We start from the raw sequence: 22,525 nt of genomic DNA, 5'->3' as shown, positions 1-22,525 counted from the left end.
TTGAGGAGAGAGGTGAGGTCAGGAGGTAAATGGGAATTCTCTAAATTCTGCTTAGTTTTCCTGTAAACCTAAAACTTCTCCAAAAAATAAAGTCTATTAATTGGAAACTAAAAGTAAACTAAGGGCATTAACCATGTGAGTCACACAAGAGAAAATCACGTCTGCCACCGGTGAAGAAATACATCCAAGAGGTTAAGGGTACAAACTGCTTGAGCTTAATCTGGCTCTTCCACGTACTGGCTGTGTTACTCTGGGCAAGTTATAAACTTGTCTCAGTCTCAGTTTCTTCACTGGTGAATTGGGGATGATAATCATCACAGAGTTAAGAAGATTAACTGAGTCCATCCATAGAGCACCTAGAATAGTGACTAGGACAAATGATGTGTTCAATAAATATTAGCTCCTTGTTACTCAAAACAAGGTCTATACACCTGAAAATCAACATTATCTGGGGGCTTGTCAGAAATGCAGACTCTCAGGTCCACCCAGACCTACTGAATCTGCTTTTTAATGAGATCCTCCAGGCAATTTCTGTGCAAATACAGTTGAGAATCATGTGTTGGGTGGTATTACTATCATCTAGCTATTCTTCAACAACGTCACTAAAACAGGAACATAAATACCAGGGGTCCAAGTTATTGTTTGCTGATGACTATGATAGTCTAAAAAAAGACAGAGAGTGAATCAACTGTTACAGTTAATGAATTTTGAAATGTACTCTAAAGTGACAGTAATTAAAACATGCAGTACAGGTACACGACAGGTACCCTGTTTTAGGAGTACAGGTTAATAAGACCATTTCAAGTACAGAGGTAAACGATAAACTACTAGGACAACTGGTTATCAATTTTTTTTAAGTCACACTATACTATCTCACGTTGTACTGAAAATATATTCCAAGTGGATTAAAAACCTAAATATTGAAAATAAATTTACAAAGCATAGAAGAATATACAGGATATTTTAAACGTTCAGGTGGGTATCTACATTCCTAAGTACGCCATAAAACCCAGACGTTATACTGGAACTACAGTTTAAAAAAAAACTTTTATATGACAAAAGATACCACAAAAGTTAAAAGTTAAGACAAATGCTATACGGAAAGAAAATACTTAAGCCATATGTAACAAAGGATTAATAACCACTAATATGATTTTTAAAGGTCCTACATATGAACAGGAAAACAAATAATAATCTTTCAAAGAGCTAACAGAAAATTGAGGGTGGAGGTTTTATAAGAGACTGAGTTACAAAAGCTGCAGTAGAACAAAATAAAATAAAACCCCCAAAATCGACCTACAAATGTTTGTATGTGCATAGAAAAAGGTATGGAAGGACATATACCAAGCTGTTGCTAGAGAGCAAAATTTGGGAATAAATTTCTACATAGAGAACTTTTTACAATGAATGTGCTTTTTTTAACTTACCTTTGTTAAATTATAAAAGAAATACTACTGAATGATGTTTTAGCTCAAAAGGCTAATATTTTCAGTAGGAATCACAAGCTTCCTGGTTTTCCCAACAATTACTTAATTTCAAAATCTTACAAGATTTGCAAAATACACCTTCACATTATCAAAACTATCCTGAATTCTCAAGTAAAAATATGCCAACTTTTTGTCCTCCCCAAATGGGCCACTATATTCAATTTCCAGTGACCCTGTGTTCAAAGTCAGTTCCAAACTAACCCCAAAAATGAAGTGTCCTCAGGTAGAGTGTAGCTCAAGTGGTAGAGCACATGGTTAGCATGCATGAGGTCCTGGGTTCAATCCCCAGTGCCTTTCCAAGAATAAATAAATAAATAAACCTAATTAACCTCTCCCCACCAAAAAAAACAAGAAGAAAAAAACAAAACAAAAGTGAAGTATCTAAACCAGACAAGAAATTTAGCAACACAACACAAAATATTGATATGGAACCCACATGTCCAAAATGTGCCTAACAGTAAGGAACTAACAGCAATTGTTTAAGAGTAACAGCAAGTGAAAAAAATAAAAAATACAAATAAAGAGTAATTGCAAGTGACTCCATATCCACTTCACTTTCAATTCTGAATCATTTCTTACTAAACTGGAAAAAAAAAATTTTTTTGAGCCATTTGCCACCTCTGACTAAACACAGGCTTCAGCCCCCAAATCACTCGGTGTGGAAAAAGTACATGCCCTCAAGAAGATTGCCAATGGAAGGGTTTTCCAGAAAAAGAGGTTCGCATACACAGCAGGAAAATCTTGTGTAGCGGTTAACTCGGCTACCACTTTAATTCCCTCAACCAATTTGGAAACTACTGGAAGTCAATGACTAAGAAATAAAACATAGGAGAAAAGATGAAAAAAAATCTTACATACTGAAAGCACATAAAGTGGTTCAAATCTTAAAGTTTTAAAAAGTTGCCTTTTGCTGATGTTAGAATTTTAAATTCTTTTGCTCTGGATGAACTGGAAATGAGCTTTACTAGTTTCCTATAATGCACTTTGAAACTTTTAGCTGCTCTGATGAAGTATATGACTTTTTAGAGGTTTTCTTACTTACACTTAACAAAATGTTGTACATGTAGATTTACCTAACACTAACCATGCTTCACATCATTAGACCTGAATTTATTAAATAAATAAACCTACCAGTTGTTGGAATTAAACACTCTCCCCTTTCCCTAATACTGTCGCTCAAACAAGTTAAAGCTAAAAAAAATCCGTATTCAGGTCTTAAGAAGATATGACCATAACTACAATGAAACCTTAAGTTAGCAAGGTTGGAATTCTCTGCAAAGATTCATTACCTTTCCCTACAGATGTAACAAGCACGGTACCCTGATTTCTAGAGCATCCATACTCAGAGCCACTAAGCCTGACAACACCTCTGCTCCATCTAAATTCAGCTGCCAGGATACCTGCAACTGAAACAAACGGGAGGACCTAGTTTCTCTTTTTCAAAAGGTAAACAATCCCCCTGGCCTGACTTACCAATAAAGATGTGAGTGAAAAGAATTATCAGGAGGAAAGCATACCAGGTTTTAAGTTCTCAGGCTCTCAGTGAAGTTTCTTAAGAAAAACACAAACGTTGCCAGTAATGTTAGAAACGGCACACTCTACATTCAGCCGGGGGAGGGGGAAAGAAACCTCTTTGTGTACGCTGATAACTTTATCATATGCCAATGAGTATATTCTCAGAAAGATCTAGGAAAAATGCACCTGTCATAGTGCAGCATTAAGAATTCATAGACTGGTCAAGAGAACACAGACTCAAAACTAAGGTCAAAATCCCTCAGTATTTTTAACGCTGGACTTGTTCCTGTCCTGGACAAGCTCCTAAGCTTGCTCTCAAGTGTAATTTGTCAGCAACTGCCAAGGAAAAACTTTTAAACCACACAGAGTGCTTTTTTAATCCAATTTATAACATACTTCATTATCATCAGAGAAACACTAAAAGTTACATAGCCCTATGCCTTTGTAATTACCTCTTAAAGACATTTTAAATGAAGACAGCATACTACGTACTACCTCCCTTTCTTAACTGTCTTGTTTATCCTGAGTGGGTTATTGACTCTCAAAACTGAATAACAGAGACTGGTTCACCTTTCCTCCAATTCATCTACCGGGCATTTTACTTTCAGTGGTAGTTTAGTATTTAACCACAGTTCTCATTTCTTTTCTACTGATAAACACTGCCACAAATTAGGATTGACAATACAATTTAGCATGTTATTTTATCAGGCTGTGTACTCATAATCACCAGCTGCTACCCAGATCTTGATTCGTCTACTCTTACAACAGTCCCTTTTGAAAAAGCACCTTAAAACAGAACTTCAACTTAAGTTCTTTCTACAGAAAAGGCAGGGCAATTAGTAACTAAATGGCTTACAAATTCTCTTGAAACACTCAAAATATTACTCAGAGTTAAGTAATAGATCTTAACTGCATTCGACTTTAAATTACTAAAAATTTTGGGCTAGAGAAAAATCAGGAATGGATCCTGTAGAAAATAATGTTTCTAATGATTCTTACCCAATATAAAATGGAATGTGGCTTGACTTCTCATCCTACCCTAATAAACCCCAAATTTTATGACTTTAAAAGAAAAAAAGGCGAGAATGAAGACTAAATTTTTAACTTTAAAAATCGGTTACTTAAAACAATAAAATAAAAAGAATAATCACACGAAATAATACATCTCATTAATGAAGGAAATGAATTTTCCATTTTCTTTACAGCAAATCAGACAACCCACAAACTTTTGAAAATTCATGAAAACAAATTTTAAACCTTACAGTGTATTTCATTTGAGAGCATAGTACCTTAAGTTTGCTATGAAGCACACTATTCCATGTAAAGGAGTTAATAAAAGATGGTTTTCATGTGCTAGAGTTATGGGTTAAAGGCAAGGAAGGATTTCTTAGATATGATACCAAAAGCACAAGTCGTAAGAGAACAAATGGATAAACTGGAATTCAAACTAAAAACACTTGCTCTTAAAAGACACTGTTAAGAGGATGAACAGATGAGCCACAGACTAGAAGAAAATCTTTGCAAAGCATTTGTCTGATAAAGGACTTGTTTCCAGAATACACAAAGTATTCTCAAAACTCAAAATTAAGAAAAACCAATTTTTAAAATATGCAAAAGATCTGAACAAGTACTTCACCAAAGAAGATAAACAGCTAGCAAATAAATACATGAGAAGATGTCAATATCATGAGTTATTAGGAAAATGTAAATTAAAACTGCAAGATAGCACTACACAACTATTAGAATGGGAATAGCTAAAAGTTTATCACCTTAGTATTGGTGAGGATAAGGAGCAACCAGAACTCTCATGCATTGCTAGACAGAATGTAGAACAGTGCAGTCACTTTGGAAGACAATTTGACAGTTTCTTAAAAAGTTAAACACACACCTACCAACCATCTAGCCATTCCACTGCAAGGTGTTTACCCAAGAGAAACCAAAACATCAGTCTACCCAAAGTTTCACATGAAGTTCAAAGCAGCTTTATTCATAATAGCCAAAAACTAGAAACTATTCGAACATTCAATAGATGAATCGATAAACAAATCCTGTAATCTCACAATGCGACAGTACTCAGATACACCACTCAGCAATCAAAAGTAACAATCTACTGATGCAGGCGACAGCAATTAATGATCTTAAACACAGGATGCTGATGACAGAAGAGTACATCCTGGAAAAGGCCATTTACATGAAATTTCAGAAAACGTCAAGCTAAGTTATGGTGACAACAATTCAGTAGATTTCTGGGAGGAGAGGAGGGATGAATGCAAAGGGCACTAAAGGAACTTCTAGGGATTATAGGTAAATTCTCATATCTTGATTGTTCAAGTTGACTAAGAATATAAAAATGTTATTTGGGAGAAAAAAATCTATAAAACTATCATGTAGATAATTTCAAATCTTTGATAGTTACAAAGAATCTCAGAAAAGGCAGGGATTATCATCCCATGTTATGAATTGCAGGGCGAAGGGGAAGCATCATAACACAGTGGTAGCAATCAGAAGTATAAGTTGGGGACTGTAACTTTACATTGGGCAGATTTATCAATGGTAATGAATCAACTACCATGAAACAAACTGACAGGACAGGGGGTAAACAAAGTGTTAGGTCTTAATCTGCTGGGGGAAAAAAAAAAAAAACTGGCTAGAACCACATTAAAAAAAATAAACAAAGGGCAAAGAAAAATATATATTCCCAAGAAGAAGGAGAGGTGAGAAAAGGCAGAAAATGCCTGAAATCAACATTACCTATCTGTACTACACATCTCAAATAAAAAAGAGGATGAGTTATATGCAAAACAATTCCCTTTCATATAAGCAAAGGGGGCAGAAGGAGCTCAGCACCCAGGATCTCTGATCTGAACCCAGATCTGCCAATGACTCACACTTTATTAAGATCGTTAACTCTGAGTACCTCAGTGTCCCTCCCCTTTTCAAAACAGAAGTATTAATTATGGTCCCTGAATAGCCCTTTTAAGACACTGCAGAAATAAAGAATTTATGTGAAAAAAATTTTTTAAGTTATACAGGCAGGTTATATACTCTCCATGCAAAAGCAGGTGACTAAGAATATACTACATTATCATCAAATCAAATTAGTAACTGGGGGTATCTTAAGAGTCAAAAATGGCTCCCCACCCCAAGCCCAAATGCCTAAGCTAAAAATTCATGTCTTTTATGAACTGACCTCATCCCATCTACCTAAAACATCTTTTAGCAATTCATATTCATCTACCCACACCCCCAAATGTAGTATTTTCCCTCCCTTGACATGCTGTCTCCATACTTCTGTCAGCAATCCAACTCCTATACTTTATTTAAAGGTGACCCCCCAAAGTCCACTGACCTAATAAAAACTGCTTAGCCTAGCCCAAAATGTTCTTTCCTTTTCCTCGATTTCTAGTGCTTAGTCAGCACTATAAAATACGGCACTTAATTTTAAACCACATTTTCCTATTCTCTAATCATGTGTTGCCTTTTAAATCTTATTTCTCCACCTACAGAAAGAAAGAGCCTTAACAGATAGTATGACTTCTACCCTGTTGTAATGTACCACACTGCTGGGCAGACAGAAAGTGGGGCTTGTTGCTTTCTCAGTGATGCTGCATTATAGACAGTTTACAAACTTGAGGGGATGGAAATCTGAACCACATTCCATTTTGGCAACATCAGCAAGAATCTACAGTTGTACCTGCCCCAACCAGAGTTAAGTTGGAAGAAGACAGGGGGTAGGTTTGACAGTTATATTTCTCAGTTGCAGTTTTTGGTTTTTTGTGGGATGTTTGTGTTTTGAGGTTGTTTGGGTTTTTTTTTTTTCGTTTTTATTTCAGAAACTTTCAAATATACACATAAGTAGAAAGAAACGGCATAATGAACTTCCTGTTACCCATCAGCCAGTTATGACAATTATAAATACCTAGCCACTTGTATCTATATTCCTGACCACTTCTTCCTCTCCCCAGCAGATCCCAGACACTGTAGTATTACATCATCCGTATGTACTTCAGCACATATTTCTAAAAGGTAAGTATGTTTTCTTTGGAATATGACCGCAATATTATTACCCACCTAAAAAGATAATAATTCCTTAACATCAAATATCAAGTCAATGTTCAAATCTCTCTATTGTCATATAATAGTTTTTTTTTATCCATTGTTTTGTTCAAGTCAGGATTTGGATTACTTCAGGAGAAAAAAATGGTTTCTTTTCTCCTACTTCAAGGTCTTCTCCGCCTGCACTTTCATATACTAACTCTCTTAATTTTTAGGTGTAGGCAGAAGAGCATTTCCTTTTTCCAGCACCCACTATTCTCCTTCTTTATAAAAACATCCCTCTTCAACCCCAATACTGAAGTCTGCCATTACCTCAGAGCTTTCAGCACATTCAGAAAAACATTTACTCCAATGACACAGCCTCCTTCCTTCACAGTTAAGTTGCCACATTTCATTTACTACTTGAAAGTTTTGAACTCTAATATCATGTAAATGTAAATAATGTAGGTCCCATTAAATGATTATTTTTCCATTTCTATGAATCTCTCTGAGGAGCTCAATTTTAAATCTCAGTTATTACATTGTCAGCTTCCCATTTTAAGTGAGCCACTCTTAACACTTCATGAACTAAGGCATAATTGGTAGGGCACTTAAGCCCAAAAGATGACAGGCACAGTGCTAAGAGATCAGCATTAGGTAAGCTCTCTGCCGTAGCCATGAAATTCATCCCTCACCAGTCACAAGAGGAACCAGATAAGAAGCTATGTAATAATCAGCTCAAAAGCAAACCCTTCACTAGAAAATAATCTAAATGCAGACAGTGAATCAGTGGGGTCATTTTCATTCACATTCAACATAGATTAACAGAAGCAGACAGCAAATGTTAGGCAAACAACTGGGGTGGAAAAAATAAAAAGCATAATCTTCACAACTACTTCTAAATCCCAAGACCTAGTGACTTGGACATTCAGCAGGGTAGGATGAATCAAAACCCTTTTATTACCCACTTGCTTAGACTCAGCTTTGTGGAGGACAAAAAATAACATGGCAGTCTCTGCCTTTAAGGAACTTACACTCTGGTAAGATGAGACTAAGATATATCATAAGCACTTAGCTATGCAAAGCAGATTTAAAGTAGTGGAGCTCACAGAAGGGATGGGTTATCTAAAGGCTAAAGAAGTCCAGGAGAACTGTGTGACGGTCAGGAGAAGAGCTGAAGGCAGGGCAGAACAGGAATCAGGGGCACTAGGGTACACTGTAAGCTCATGAGGGTGGAGACCATTACACCCCGATGCCTAGCACAGAGCCTGGAGCACAGCAGACACTCAAATATCTGTGGATGAACAGAAGGACAAATAGAAGGAAGGACAAAAGGGAGAGGGGAAAGAGAAGAGAAGAGAACAGAACAGAACAGAACAGAACAGAAGGGAACAGAAGAGAAGAGAAAAAAGGAATAGGCATTCCACATAACGGGATTTTTTTTTTAATGAAAGATTAAACATGGAAGTTGCATGAGGCAGTAAGGAAACACAGAACGGTGAGAAATCGGGTAAAATGAACCCACCCCATCCATGGTTTTACAAGTCAGACAAAGAGATACAAAACTGATCCCACATTAAGAACCAAAACGAATATGTCCCCAAAGCACATTCTGTTATGTTTCCACTTTTTAAGAACACTAAATGAAAGTATAAATGGCCATTTTTCCTAAAATGGTCATTCATTTTTGTAATATTATTGGGCATAATCTAGAAAGTGTGCTAGCATTTCCCCAGAGGAGAACTAATACCACTAGCTGGTACAGATGAGTAATTTTTTTTTCCTGAATATTTCTACTATCTGGAAATGTGACTGGGTTATCACTAAGGATAGTCTCCTTGGTCGTTGTGTAATCAAATGCCTGAGACTCACCACAATTAAAGCGAGAGACAGCTGAGTGCAACCCAGCACAAAAGCCAGTGACTAATGCTGAATCACAGCTTCAAGTGATTATTTCACCACGATGTTAACCTCCATATTAACACTCCCCTACAACGGTCATTGGAAATACATCGAAAGTATTATCCAATAAGTATTCTCCAACCTTTTGCAGGATAATGCTAGAGGATTCAGGGCAATAAAATCTAGTAGGGTCTTCAGGCTATAAGCCCAAATTTGTTAAGTCAAGGAGATTCTTACCACCTCAAACTCCACAATGGGAGAATTCATGATTATGGTATACACTCAGTGTATATGGATTCCCCAGACATACCCCTGCCAAAATGTTCCAGGTCCTGGGTACCACCAGCTATGGTCTTCAGTGGCAGCTATATAATCTCCATATAGAAGGACTTGAGGAATTGCAATCTAATGAGGGAAGGGACAGTGGAGACTTTAACATAAAGCTCCATATGCATGGCAAGTGCATGACTTTCATTTAAATTAAATGCTTTTTTAGAGTGAGTATGGCCATCTGTTAGCATCTGCAGTGGTCATTTTTCTTAGCATTCCTTCCACTCTTCCAGCCTAAATCATGTGAAATCATGCAAGATGTTTGCTTATTTATTAACGCTTTTATAATGACAGTGGTAGAATTTTGGTTATTTATTTATTTAGTTTGTTTCAGTCATACATATATACACATATATTCCTTTTCATAATTATAGGTTACAACAAGATATTGAAATAGTTCCCTGTGCTATACAGTAGAAACTTGTTTTATTTTGGGTTTTTTAATCGAAGTATAGTCAGTTTATAATGTGTCAATTTCTGGTGCACAGCATAAATTCTGGTTATTTATAATTTCATTGTTCAATTCATTTCATTGTAAAATACCTCGTATAATGGAAAGAACAAGAGCCTTGGAGTCATAATGACCTACTTGTAAATCTCAGCTCTACTACTTAAAAGATATGTGACCTTGAACAAGTGACCTAACTGAACCTCAGTTTCCTCCATGGAAACTAAGTGTAACAACAGTTTCTTTGCAAAGCTGTTAGGAGGTCAACGTGAATTACACGACGTATCCAGAACACAGTAGGCACTGGGCATGTGGTAATTAAGATGGAAGACTGGTGACCAGGCCTATACTCAGGTTTCCAAACAGTGCTAACTATATAACGAAAGCATTTATCAGCCTCACTCTTATCAGCCCAGCTGTGAGATGACTTACCTACCCTTTTATAATCTTATCTGGTCTGTAGAGGAAAAAGGCCCCCTGCCAGTAATCAGTCTTGAGGCCAAAACTGACTTGACATTACAGCCATCTCTTTGCAATGCTATCATCCCCTCCCTGACTCTGGGGTGCCTAGAAAATCCTGTTTTCTCTATTGCCTATTTCTGTTTCACAACCTTAGACTAAATACATTTCCTTAACAGATTTCAAATGCCCAGTTTTGCCCCCAGTCTATTCTAGGGAACTCTGAAAGTGTCCAGTTTCTCAAGAACCACCATGTTTTTTGGTTTGCCATACTACTATACTCCAACAAGGTAGTCAGCCCATCATGTTCTGCTACTGCCTAAACAGCTTTTCGCCCCTGTCGCAGGCTGATGGCCAGCTCTTCTCTCCCCTGGCAAGCAGGATCCTGATTTCTAGAATGACAGGCACATCCCTCTCTCTCACAAGCTTGCCTCACCTAGGTTTATTTCATCTTATTCTCCCTCCACCACTTCCCCACTTCCCCACAACAGTATCTCTATTTCGGGTAAAGTGGAAAGATACACAAATCGGAGTTAAAAGACCTTGGTTCTTCCACCTCTACCTCTGTCACTCAAATTTGTTCTTCTGTATAAAATGCTGTGTTTACTTCAAATAAGACATCTGTGAGCATGTTATACAGATCTAAAATATTATTATAACTAGAACAAATTTCTCTTATGACTCAACATTTGCTTTTGGATACAAAACCCTAACATATTTTTTAAATCCTCTAGCATCATTTACATATTTATATTAGCAAAGGATTGGAAATAACTCAAATAGCCATCCATTATGGGACTAACTGAAAAAAATTTATGATACATCCTTTCATGGGAAAACTGTATAGAATTTTTTTTTTTTTAACTAGAAAGCTCCTTATACAGTTACATGTAATAATCCTCAAGAAATAATAGTGAAAAAAGATGCAGGTCAGTGAGTATAATACACTACAATTTGTTTTAAAAGACAGGGTACAGTAAGTAAATAGATATACACATTTACTCATATACACATAAAATAATCACAGGATATATAAAACACTGATGACACCAACTGCCTGTACATAGGAAGGGGATCTGGATGGCCATGGGGTATGTGCCGACAGGAAGCTTTTCTATGTACTTCACACTTTTTGTAGTTTTTCCATTTTTGAACCCCTCGCCCTCAGATGGGATAGGAAAACCATCTCTTCATACAACTACAAACCTGAGAAATAATATGAGCCATTAATGAGGATGACAGCGTATCTGACAGCTCACTTCCGGGACCAGCCTCAACATCACAATTACCACCACCTACAACAAACTTCATTCCCTTCCATGATCTCATTCCATCAAGTGACTAAAGTTAATTTATTCCTTCTAGTCAAACTTCCTGACTTGCTAATTATGTGTCCATGTGCTATGCATGTCCACACTCAACGTTATTTATAAACTTTTAAAACATATTGTCCTGAGGGATCTACTGCAAATCTTAGAAAGGCTCTCTGAACCGTAACATTTTCCACCTTCAAGGCTGGTCAGGGATCATTCCAATGCTAACTTTTCTGAACCAAAGACTGAAGTCTTCCTCCTAATCACTCAAGGACTGAAACAAATCAATAATCTGAGTCTCTACTCAATTAATTCATTAATTAGATGGCACTACTGCAGATCATCCCCCTACTTAGAGAAGAGCAGATTATGTTAATTGCCTCCAATCTGGCAGAAGAACTCTCCTTGCAAATCTTGCAGAATAACTCTTCCATGGGGATAAATAAAATGTACTGAGGCAACATCCTTACAAACCTAAACTGTAAACACTATTGCCTTAAACATGACTGTAACCATGCGGGGATGACAGGACAGGAGCTAAAACACCGCTCAAAACAGCAGCAAGTGCGACCTCCATGCTTCCTCTCCTATGGCAAGCAGGTTATTTTTGGACCTAGCCTATGAAGCAGCACTTTGTTGACTAGAGCTTCATCCTCTGAATATTCCTTTCACATTCAACCCTAGTTCTTCGCTTTCTGGCACAGAGCTCCAAAACCTCAATGGAATACATAATGAAATGCTGGGTTACTTTAGTGCAAAAAGGTCAAGCCTCCAAAAGCTTACTAATTGGGAAATCTGCTCAATGAAAGCATACAGAAATGTGCCGACTCCTTGTCCCTTCTCTCTTTTTCCAATAGCTATTTGCTTTCATTGGAGCAAATCTTCAAACACAAAAGCCAGCCACCTAGCAAAGCTCAAATACAGACAGGTGTTCTGCAAGCACAGTAAATCTCAGGAGTAACGAATCAACATGAGATAACATCTCTTAACAAGGTGCTTATTGGTGCGCTGGGACAGCCAACTGCCGAAAAACCTCCCAGTTAAGACTACCATTGAGAAAAATAAGGAGAACAACTAAAAGAAAAGGAAGCCCGTTTTCCATCAACAGAAAACTTGCAAAAGGAAGAATCACGTTAAGTCAACGAGCTCTGCCACACAAAACCCTTTATCCTCGGGTTACTTTCAGTGATTCTTAATTCCAGGGTGGAGAAATAAGGGTACCAAACAAACCTATTTGAGTATTTTTCTACTTTAATGTTTCTAAAGTCCACGGCTAGGCTTATTAAGGAAAAGTCCTGAGTTGGACAAAATCATTGCTTTCTTTTTTTTAAGAGAATGGGTAATCATCTGAAAATATACTTGTAAATTAACAGTTATTTAGAATAAAGAGTTTCAATGAAGCACTCTAGAATAATGTTCCAATTGAAAAGAAAGCAAGGATCTTACCACAATAGGTATGCCCTATTCCTTCAGCTCTGTTCCCTAGACATCAAACTTCTCTGCTTTAAGTTTCTTTTAATACTCACAAGACCCTAAAGTTGGTTCCTGCAGGTGACAGGCATGACAGAAAACCCCAAGAGAATGCTCTATTTCAGACTATAAGAATTTCTAATGTTTAACAGAGAAAAGAAGGCTACACGAAAGAAAAAGAAAGTGATGGAGAGTGGGTATAGCATGCACGAGGTCCTGGGTTCAATCCCTAGTACCTCTATTAAAAAAAAAAAATAGTGAAAAAAGAAAGCAATTATTTTGCAGTGTTACCTGGACTTCACTCAAGTCATATGCGATGAACCCATCTATTATGGCACGCCATAGGAAGTAAACTAGTGAAGCACAGGGGAGAAATTAAGGTCACTAAACTGAATTCTGTATAGCATTTTTAAGTAGTTTCTTTCCTGCTATCTGCTTTGACTTCATCTGGGTGCCACTACAATTTCTTGATGCCTTTTCTGCCACCTACCATCTCTCTTTGTATTCTACATGAAAAAAAGATTGTGAGGAAACTGTTATGTTTTTCCAGAGATACTCAAGATTACAAAATGAAAGTTTTTTTTAAAAGACACTTAACGATGTCAAGCCAGAAGCAAGTATGTCATATCGCAGAAAAGCTATTCAGCAAGTAACACCCCAAAGTCCTTTCTACTCTGTGGGCTCTCAGAATGGATTAAATATTTAATCGGTAAGTTAAATGAATGTTTTCTAAGGGAGCGCAGGAAGTTTCACTAAAGGAGAATACAGTGCTTCTCTAACTGGTATTATATTTAAGAATGTTTGAGACTGGCCTTCGAAATATACTTTAAGGGCTATAAATCTACACTAATTAAAGATGTACAGTACCAAAGCAAGTAAAGGCAGCACAGCCAACGGATTAAAAGAGTTCAGAAATGTACCCAAAGATCTGGAGAGTTTGTAGATAGAGCAGCTTTTTAAATCAAGAGGGAAAAAATGGCTTATCTAACAAATTGTGTCAGGACAACAACCTAGTCGTCCAGAGAAAAAGACAGATTTCTTACCATCGGCAAGCTCTATGCTAGAAACTGAAAACAAAAACAAGGGGGGAAAATGCACAATCCATTGCCCTCAGGGAGCTGACAGTCAAGGCGAAGGCAAAAGCCATTAATAACCACAGAAATGAATGTAAAATTACAAGTCCAATAAATTCTGCAATTGATCCCTTTCTCAGTTGGTTTAAGCCAAAATGCATTCCACATAAAGCAAGGATTTAAATGTTAAAAACAAAACCATAAAAGTACTTGAAGAAAACATGAGTAAATATTTCTATGAGATTAGAATGAAGAAGGAAATTGAGAGGCCATAAAGTGAAAAACAGAAAACTCTGACTATGTGAAAATTTTTACATTTTGTAGTATAAAAAAATACACACACACACTGTCAAGACAAACAGACATATCTATAATATTTAAGAGGTAATTAATTTCTCTAATATTCAAAAAGCTTATGCACATTAATGAGAAAAAGCCAAAAAGCTCAACAAAAAAATTGACAAAGGACACAAAAAATCCCACAGAAAAAAACACAAATAGACAAATTAAATTATACTTGAATTCACTAATAACAATAAGCTAAACTGACCTATTTTTACCTGTCAGATTGACTCCCTAAAAAGATGGCTGGTTGCCAGTGTTAAAAGAGAAGAGAAACAGCACTGTCATACACTCTCGAGTGGAGTCAATTAGCCTGGCCTTTCTTGGAGGGCAATTTGGCGACATTTACAAAATTTTAAGCACTCACACTTTGACTCACGCTTTCCACTTCTAGTGCATTATTCTATTAAATTACTGGGAAAATGAAGAACTTAGTTTTAAAGGAAGAACCTAAAGGATATATCCACTGTATAAATCATAATGGAAAAGGATACATAGCTTCTGGGAAGTTTACTCTAGGTTGGACCTAATAAAACCCATATATTTTTAAATTTATTAAATTAAATCTGAGACTTAAAAGTCTTGCAACAGCAAAACAAATGGAACAGAAAAGAAACACTAGCACAAGTGTACAAATATAAACATGTATAAACTATTAAGTGACATAAAATTTGTAAAAAAATTAAAAGCTGGAAACAACCCTAAATCTGTCATAGGGTACAACTTAAATAAATTATATCCATAAAATGGAATACTCTGCAGCCATTAAAAAGGTTGAGACTAGGGGAAAATATACTGACATGAAAGAATGTGGGAGATATTAAATTAAAACACAAGGAGTGAAGAAAACGTAGGCAGTACACTCTTTGACATTGGTCTTAGTAATATTTTTTGGATACGTCTCCTCAGGCAAGGGAAACAAAAGCAGAAATAAATAAATGAGACTACATGAAAATAAAAAGCTCCTGCACAGTGAAAGAAATCATCGGCAAAACGAAAAGACCGCCGACTAAATGGGAGAAGATACCTGCAAGTGATAGCCCAGATAAGAGGTTAATATCCAAAGTATACAAAGAACTCAAACAACATCAAAAAAAAAAAAAAAAACAAACCCCAATTAAAAAACGGGCAGAGACTCTGAATAGACATTTTTCCAGAGAAGACATATAGATGGCCATCAGGCACACGAAAAGATGCTCAACATCACTAATCATCAAATCAAAACTACAGTGTGATATTGCACACCTATCAGAATAGCAGGTCAAAAAAGACAATAAATAACAAGTGTTGGTGAGGATGTGAAGAAACAGGAACGCTCATGCACTGTTGGTGAGAATGTAAACTGGTTCAGCTACTATGGAAAACAGTATGGAGATTCCTCAAAAAATTAAAAATAGAACTACCATACGATTCAGCAATTCCACTCCTGGGTATTTATCCAAAGAAAATAAAACCACTAATTAGAAAAGACATAGGCACCCCTATATTCATTGCAGCATTATTTACAATTGCCAAGATAGGGAAGCAACCTAAGTGCCCACCAATAGATGAATGGATAAAGAATATGTGGAATTTATATGCAATGGAATATTATTACTCAGCCATAAAAAAGAACAAAATCTTGTCATTTATGACAACATGGGTGGACCTAGAGCATATCTGCCAAGTGAAATAAGTCAGGCAGAGAAAGATAAATACCGTACGACTTCATTTACATGTGAAATCTAAAAAAACAAAACAAATGAACAAGCATAACAAAATAGAAACAGAGTCCTAGATACAGAGAACAAGCAGGTGGTTGCCAGAGAGGAGGGAGTGGGGAGAGAGAAGAGAAATAGGTGAGGGAGATTAACAGGTACAAACTTCCAGTTGTGATATAAATGAGTCTCGGGTATGAAATGTACAGTGTGGGGAATATAGTCTGTAATTATGTAATATCTTTGTATGGGGACAGTGCATAACTAGACTTATTGACGTGATCATTTTGAAATGTACAGAAATACTGAACCACTATGTTGCGTAACAAGAACCAAACAGTATTGTTGGTCAATTATACTTCAAAAACAAACTAACTAACTAACTAACTCATAACAAAAAAGAGATCAGATTGGCGGTTACCAGAGGCGGGGGTAGGGGGAGGAAGAACTGGATGAAGGCAGTCAAAAGGTACAAACTTCCAGTTGTAAGATAAATAAGTACTAAAGATGTAATGAACGACATGACAAATATAATTAACAGTATTGAACAGGTTATATATGAAAGTTATTAAGAGAGCATATATTAAGAGGAAAAATTTCACAAGGAAAAAAATTTTTTTTCTATTTTTTAAAATGTTTTATTTATATGGGATGATGGCTGCTCACTAAACTTATTGTGGTAATCATTTCATGATATATGTAAGTCCAATCATTATGCTGTTCACTTTAAACTTACACAGTGATGTATGTCACACAGATCTCAATAAAACTGAAATAAATAAATAAAAATAAAAAACATGCAGCAAATGGATGTGTGGTACGATCCCTTTTTAATAAAAAATGTAAAATGTTAACATGTGAATACAAAAAATTTAGTTCTAATATGTTAACGACGTTCTCTGGAGAAAAGGAAGCTTTCACTTCCAACGTTATATATTTTGCAGTTTGATTATTTTATAAGACACGGGTATCAAATACATACACAGGTATTTTTAAAGAGACTTTCAAGCTATAAAATGTCATGCAAAAGGGAGAATTATCCCAAAGTGGGAGAAAGGCATAGAATGAGTACAAAGAAGAGTTAGACTAACTTTAACAAATCAAGAAACTAGAGCATCAAAATTTGAAACTTTAGTGCTGCAAATTCATCATAAAAGTCAAAAGACAACCCACAAAATGGGAGAAAACATTTGTAAACCATATGTCTGATAAAGGACTTGTGTGCAGAATATATAAAGAATTCTCAAAACTCGACAATAAAAAGACAAATAACCCACATATAAACTGGGTGAAGAATCTAAAAAGACACTTCTCCAAAGATCTACAAACGGTCAATCAGCACAAGAAGATGCTCCATGCCAAGCATAAGAGAAATGCAAATCAAAACCACAATGAGTTACCACTTCACATCCACTTGGATGGCTAGATCAAAAAGACAGAAAGTAAGTTTTGGTAAGCAAGTGGAAAAATTGAAACCCTCAAACATTACTGGTGGGAATGTAAAATGGTGCAGCCACTTTGCAAAATAGTTTGACAATTCCTCCAAAAGTTAAACATAGAATGTTTATGATCCAGAAATCCCACCCCTAGGTATATGCCCAGGAGAAATGAAAGCATATGTCCAAGTAAAACCCATATACAAATGTTCATAACAGCATTGTTCATAATAGCCAAAAAGTGAAGACAATGCAAATACATATCAATTCATGAATGGATATAAAAAAATGTAACATATCCAAGGAATGAAAATTATTCAGCCATAAAAAGGAAGTTCCGACACGTGTTACAACATAGATGAACCCTGAAGACATTATGCTAAGTGAAAGAAGCCAGACATAAAAGGCCATATATTGTATGATCCCATTTATATGAAATGTCTAAAATGGGCAAATCTATAGAGACTATGGGGAAGGGGATAGCGCAGTGGCAGAGTGCACGCTTAGCATGCACGAGGTCCTGGGTTCAATCCCCAGTTCCTCTATTAAAAACAAACAAACAAACAAACAAACCTAATTACCTCCCAAAACAAAACAAAACAAAAATGTACAGAGACTGATGAGTGACTGATTAGGGCTGGGGGAGGGAGGTTGAGGAAATGCACAAAGTGGCAGTAGGTCGCTTCTTTTAAGGGGAAAGAAAATGTTCTAAAATGAATTGTGGTGATGGTTGCGCAATTCTGTCAATACTAGAAACACTGAACTGGGTGGAATTGTATGGTATGTGAATTATACCTCAATAAAACTGTTGAAAATACATACACATTAAACAGAAACTGGATGCTCCAAGAGGTTGTGACTTGCCCAATGAAAACTGCCAGGCTAGTAAAAGCTGAAACTGGAAACACGTGCCCTCACTCCCACCGCAATGCTCGGCTCATTACTAGGGACCGCCTCGAGCAGTTCTGATGAGCCAAAAAAGTTCCCCAAAGAGTTGGAAAAGCAGAAAACACTGCTACTCGCATAAGGAAAGGAAGAGGAATTTAGGTAACACAACCGAAATGCTGTTTTCAAATCTTAATGCAGATCTAAAATGGATTCTTGGCCTACAAAATATAACAACCATTGACATAAGAGGTTGTGAGTCAGTATAACAGTGCCCCTTTTACTAAGGGCTCAATTAGAGCCGGGCACGGGATGCAGCTGCTGACTGAAAGGAAGAAGGAAAATGAGATCAGAAGAGCCAGTAGGCTCAAATCACTGGCCACTCTTCTGCATAAGTCAAACAGGCCAGTGAGTAACAATGCTTCAAACGAGTTATTTTATTCTCCAGCATCGTAAAATCCTTTACAGAGATCCAAAAGCATCATCTCAAAATTGAATTACCTCCCAGAATTACTACACACATAGGTATAATATATGAACGTGATGTCTCTGCAAGCTGACTTGGAAACAGAGATCACTGCTGGAACACAACTGCCCCATTTGACTAGAATAACAACCTCACTGTTGATGTAGAAATGGAAAGTAAGCCAAGAACATACAATCACCAAAAACATTATTTCAAGGGTTTAAAAAAATGAGCTACAAAAAAACTCATCGATTGTCAGAACACTGCTTATGCAACATTAGAACATTCTGACAGAAGGAAAGGGCAACAGGAGGCAGGAAGCAGAAAGAAAGAAGTAAGAAATCCTGCAGGTGCCCAACTAATCCTAATAAGAAACACACAGCTCTGCTCCTGCCTTTCACAATAAAAACACTCCTGTTTCTTTGGTATATGAACCAAGGTTTCTTTTGCCAGGAACAGAAAACAACTTACTCCATGAAAATGTCAACTTGTTCCATGGAACACTACACTGGCAGTGAACAGACATAAACCTTTCAAACTAGAGAGTTTGGGCTGTTTCCTCACCAAATTTTCAACATCACTGGCCCATTATCAAATTCAGTTCGGTTCATGCAAATTCTAACACAAGTGGACAAAAATACTACACTGAAATATACACTGTAAGTGAAAGAGTCTGCAAAATATCTTGCCCTCAAATTTCTAACAATTTTGGCTTATTTATAATTATAAAATGAATGTAGAAGCTCTCTTAACCCACTACTTCTCCACCAACCAGCCAAAATAACGAATGCTTCCTTTTTCTTCTGTAAAATAACTGGTGCCCAGGCATGCACAGGGGCCCCAATTAACAGCTACTCCCTCTTCCTCCTGGATATTGCTGCTCCTACCCATTAAGTTGCATGCTTACCGAGAATTAATTGTTTTTTTCCCCAAACCTATTTATACCAGTTGCTCTTGTTTTTATAGGTACACAATTTAATTCACTATGTAAACTGATGAGAAATCAGGGGAAAAAGACACGTTTCTTTGAAAACTAAGTTGAATGCTTAAAAAGACTTGGTAAAATCAAATTAGATGTGGATGAGACAAGTGTAAAAGACCATGGGGAGAGAATCAAAAAACCCAAGAGGGATTCTGTACTCGTACTGCTTCACAAAAACCTTTAAATTCCTAATCAGCTTTTAAAAGGCAAAACAAAACTGGAAATCACAGATGATGAACTATGGATATGTTTAACACAAACAAGATGAAGAACTTTAACCAGGATGTCAACATACAGAGAATGGCCTACATCAAAAGATTAGCGAATGTGCTCCTTAGACAAACGGCAAAGGAAAAGAGAAGGAGGGGGAAAGCTACACGGTAAAAAAAAAATTTTTTTTTAAATACAAAACTTTAGGGACATCAATCACTTATAATGTATGGACTTTAATCAGACTCTGATTCAAATAAGTAAGTGGTTAAAAAACAATAAAAACAAATATATATATATATATATGACAATCAGGGAAATTTTAACACTTATTTGATATTTAATGACATTAAGGAATTACTGTTAATTGTTTTAGGCAGGATAATGGTACTGTCGTTACATGTTTTTTCCTTTTTCAGTTTTTTTAGGTAGAATTATTACAGTTCAACTGTACTGCAATACAATATACAACATAATACACATTATATTGCATGTAAATACATATATACAGTATACTGCACTTTTTTTTAGTTTACATATATGTACTAATTATTGTTTCTAAGAACAGATTCGATCTTTAGCTTTTTAAACTTGTATAGTTATCAAAGGAATAAAGCCAACTACAAAGTAAGAATCAACAGAATGTGGTAATCCAATCATAAAGGACAGTCAAATGCGCTTACACATATTCAAGAAATCAAAATAATAATTAGTTCATTTGTATCCTTACTATTTTTGTTATTTTTTAGATTCCTCATATAAATGATGTCATGTGGCATTTTTCTTTCTTCTTTCTGGCCCACTTCACTTAGAATGAGAAGAAGAATCCTCATCTAGAGATACATGCCAAAATAGTTACAGATGAAATGATGAGATTATGGGATTTGCTTCAAAATAAACCAGGAAGGAAAGAGAAGCTGGAAGTGGTATGCGTGAACGATTGACCATGAGGTGATAACTGCTTAAGCTGGGTAACAGGTTGGTGGGGGTTCATTAGACTATTCTTTTTTTTGCTTATGTTTGATATTTTCCATAATAAACTTTTTTAAAGATTAATTTTTAATTAATTTGCAATTAAATTTTGAATTTAATAAAAAATTTAATTTTAGTTTTTAAAGAATTAATGCATATATATATTTTAATTAAAATAAAAATTAAAAGTATATATGTACCATTAGGTGTCATTTCTCTGTTTCATTAGTTTTTCCCCCCACTTAACTAAGCAAATCATAGCCCAAACCTATTGTATAAAAGGCCTTTTATTGGCGATAAAAGAAAAGATCATATTGTCAGATGCCCAAAGCACAGGTAACTCCAAAACATTCCAAGAACAATATTCCATATGGCCCAATTACCCTTGAAAATCTATTTAATGACACGTAAAGTATACTGCAGAAAGCAAAGCCAAACATAATAAGACTGATGCGTCACCGTTATTTATTCACATAATTATTTCTCTTGTAATTCCTTCACCAACTTTTTATCATTTAAAAAAAGGAGTAATTTACAACCTTTATCAATCTTTGAAATTCTCACTAGTGATTACCAAAGAATAGCTATTTAAAAATCAAAGGTTCAAGTGCTCAGAGTCTTTTTATAATCTCTCATCAATTTTTCTTCTTCCCTTCAGTCATTTCTCCAATTTAGGTTTACATCTCTTTGGGAAAAATCAGAAGAGAATGATGATTCATAAAAAAAACAATCGAGAGATAAGAGTAACACTCTCTTCATTCCTCATCTGTGTTTGGTTCAAGGAAAGAACTGTCAGCTGCTCTAGCCCTCTTTTAGCACGTCCCAAATCTACTACCCTAGGGGTAGCAGGGCAACAGGGACTTACAAGCCCTATACTTCCAAGCCAAGGAAGGCAGAGGAGAGACAAGATAAAGAAAGACCTTCTCATACACTTCTGGGACGCTAACCCTGACACAACCTTTCTGGAAAGCAACGTGACAGTGTATGTATCAGGTGTCTCAAAAACATGCATACCCTCTGCCCAGTAATTGCACATCCAACAGTCTATCCTGAGCAAAAATCAGAAATGCATCAAAGATCCATGCACAAAAATGGACATCACAGCAAATTTCTGACAGTGAAAAACTGGTAAGAGCCTTAAATTATGAAAAGATTCAAAAAATAACAGTGGTCATAAATAGCAAAGTATACATCCACTAAAATTGATGTTTACAAATAGTTTCTAATGATGAGGAAATGTTTATAATGATGGGGGAAGGAATAAAACAGTATATCAACATGATCTGAATGATGTACTTTACAATATTAGTAACTGTTGCCTCTGGGTGGCAAGATTATGGGTGATTTTTTTTCCTTCTGCTTCTTTGTAATTTTCTGAGTTTTCCCAAATTTCTTCCATCAGTACAAATTACTTTTATAATCAGAAAAAAATATGGCAAGAAGTAAAAGAGAGCCAATAGCAATAAGCAATGAGGTTGAAGTAAGAGAATTTATGCTCAGGGC

General features: G+C 36.1%; 1 protein-coding gene across 4 annotated transcripts in view; it reads right to left on the bottom strand.

The window, feature by feature from the left end:
- The window catches only part of SIK3 (SIK family kinase 3), a 212,255-nt gene that overhangs the window by 180,224 nt on the left and 9,506 nt on the right, over nt 1-22,525 (bottom strand). The window lies entirely within an intron of this gene.

The sequence above is a fragment of the Camelus ferus genome, chromosome 33 (genome assembly GCF_009834535.1).
Source record: "Camelus ferus isolate YT-003-E chromosome 33, BCGSAC_Cfer_1.0, whole genome shotgun sequence".
NCBI classification, from domain to species: Eukaryota; Metazoa; Chordata; class Mammalia; order Artiodactyla; family Camelidae; genus Camelus; species Camelus ferus.
The sequence above is the reverse complement of the archived record's forward strand: the minus strand, read 5'-3'. Positions and strand labels throughout refer to the sequence as shown.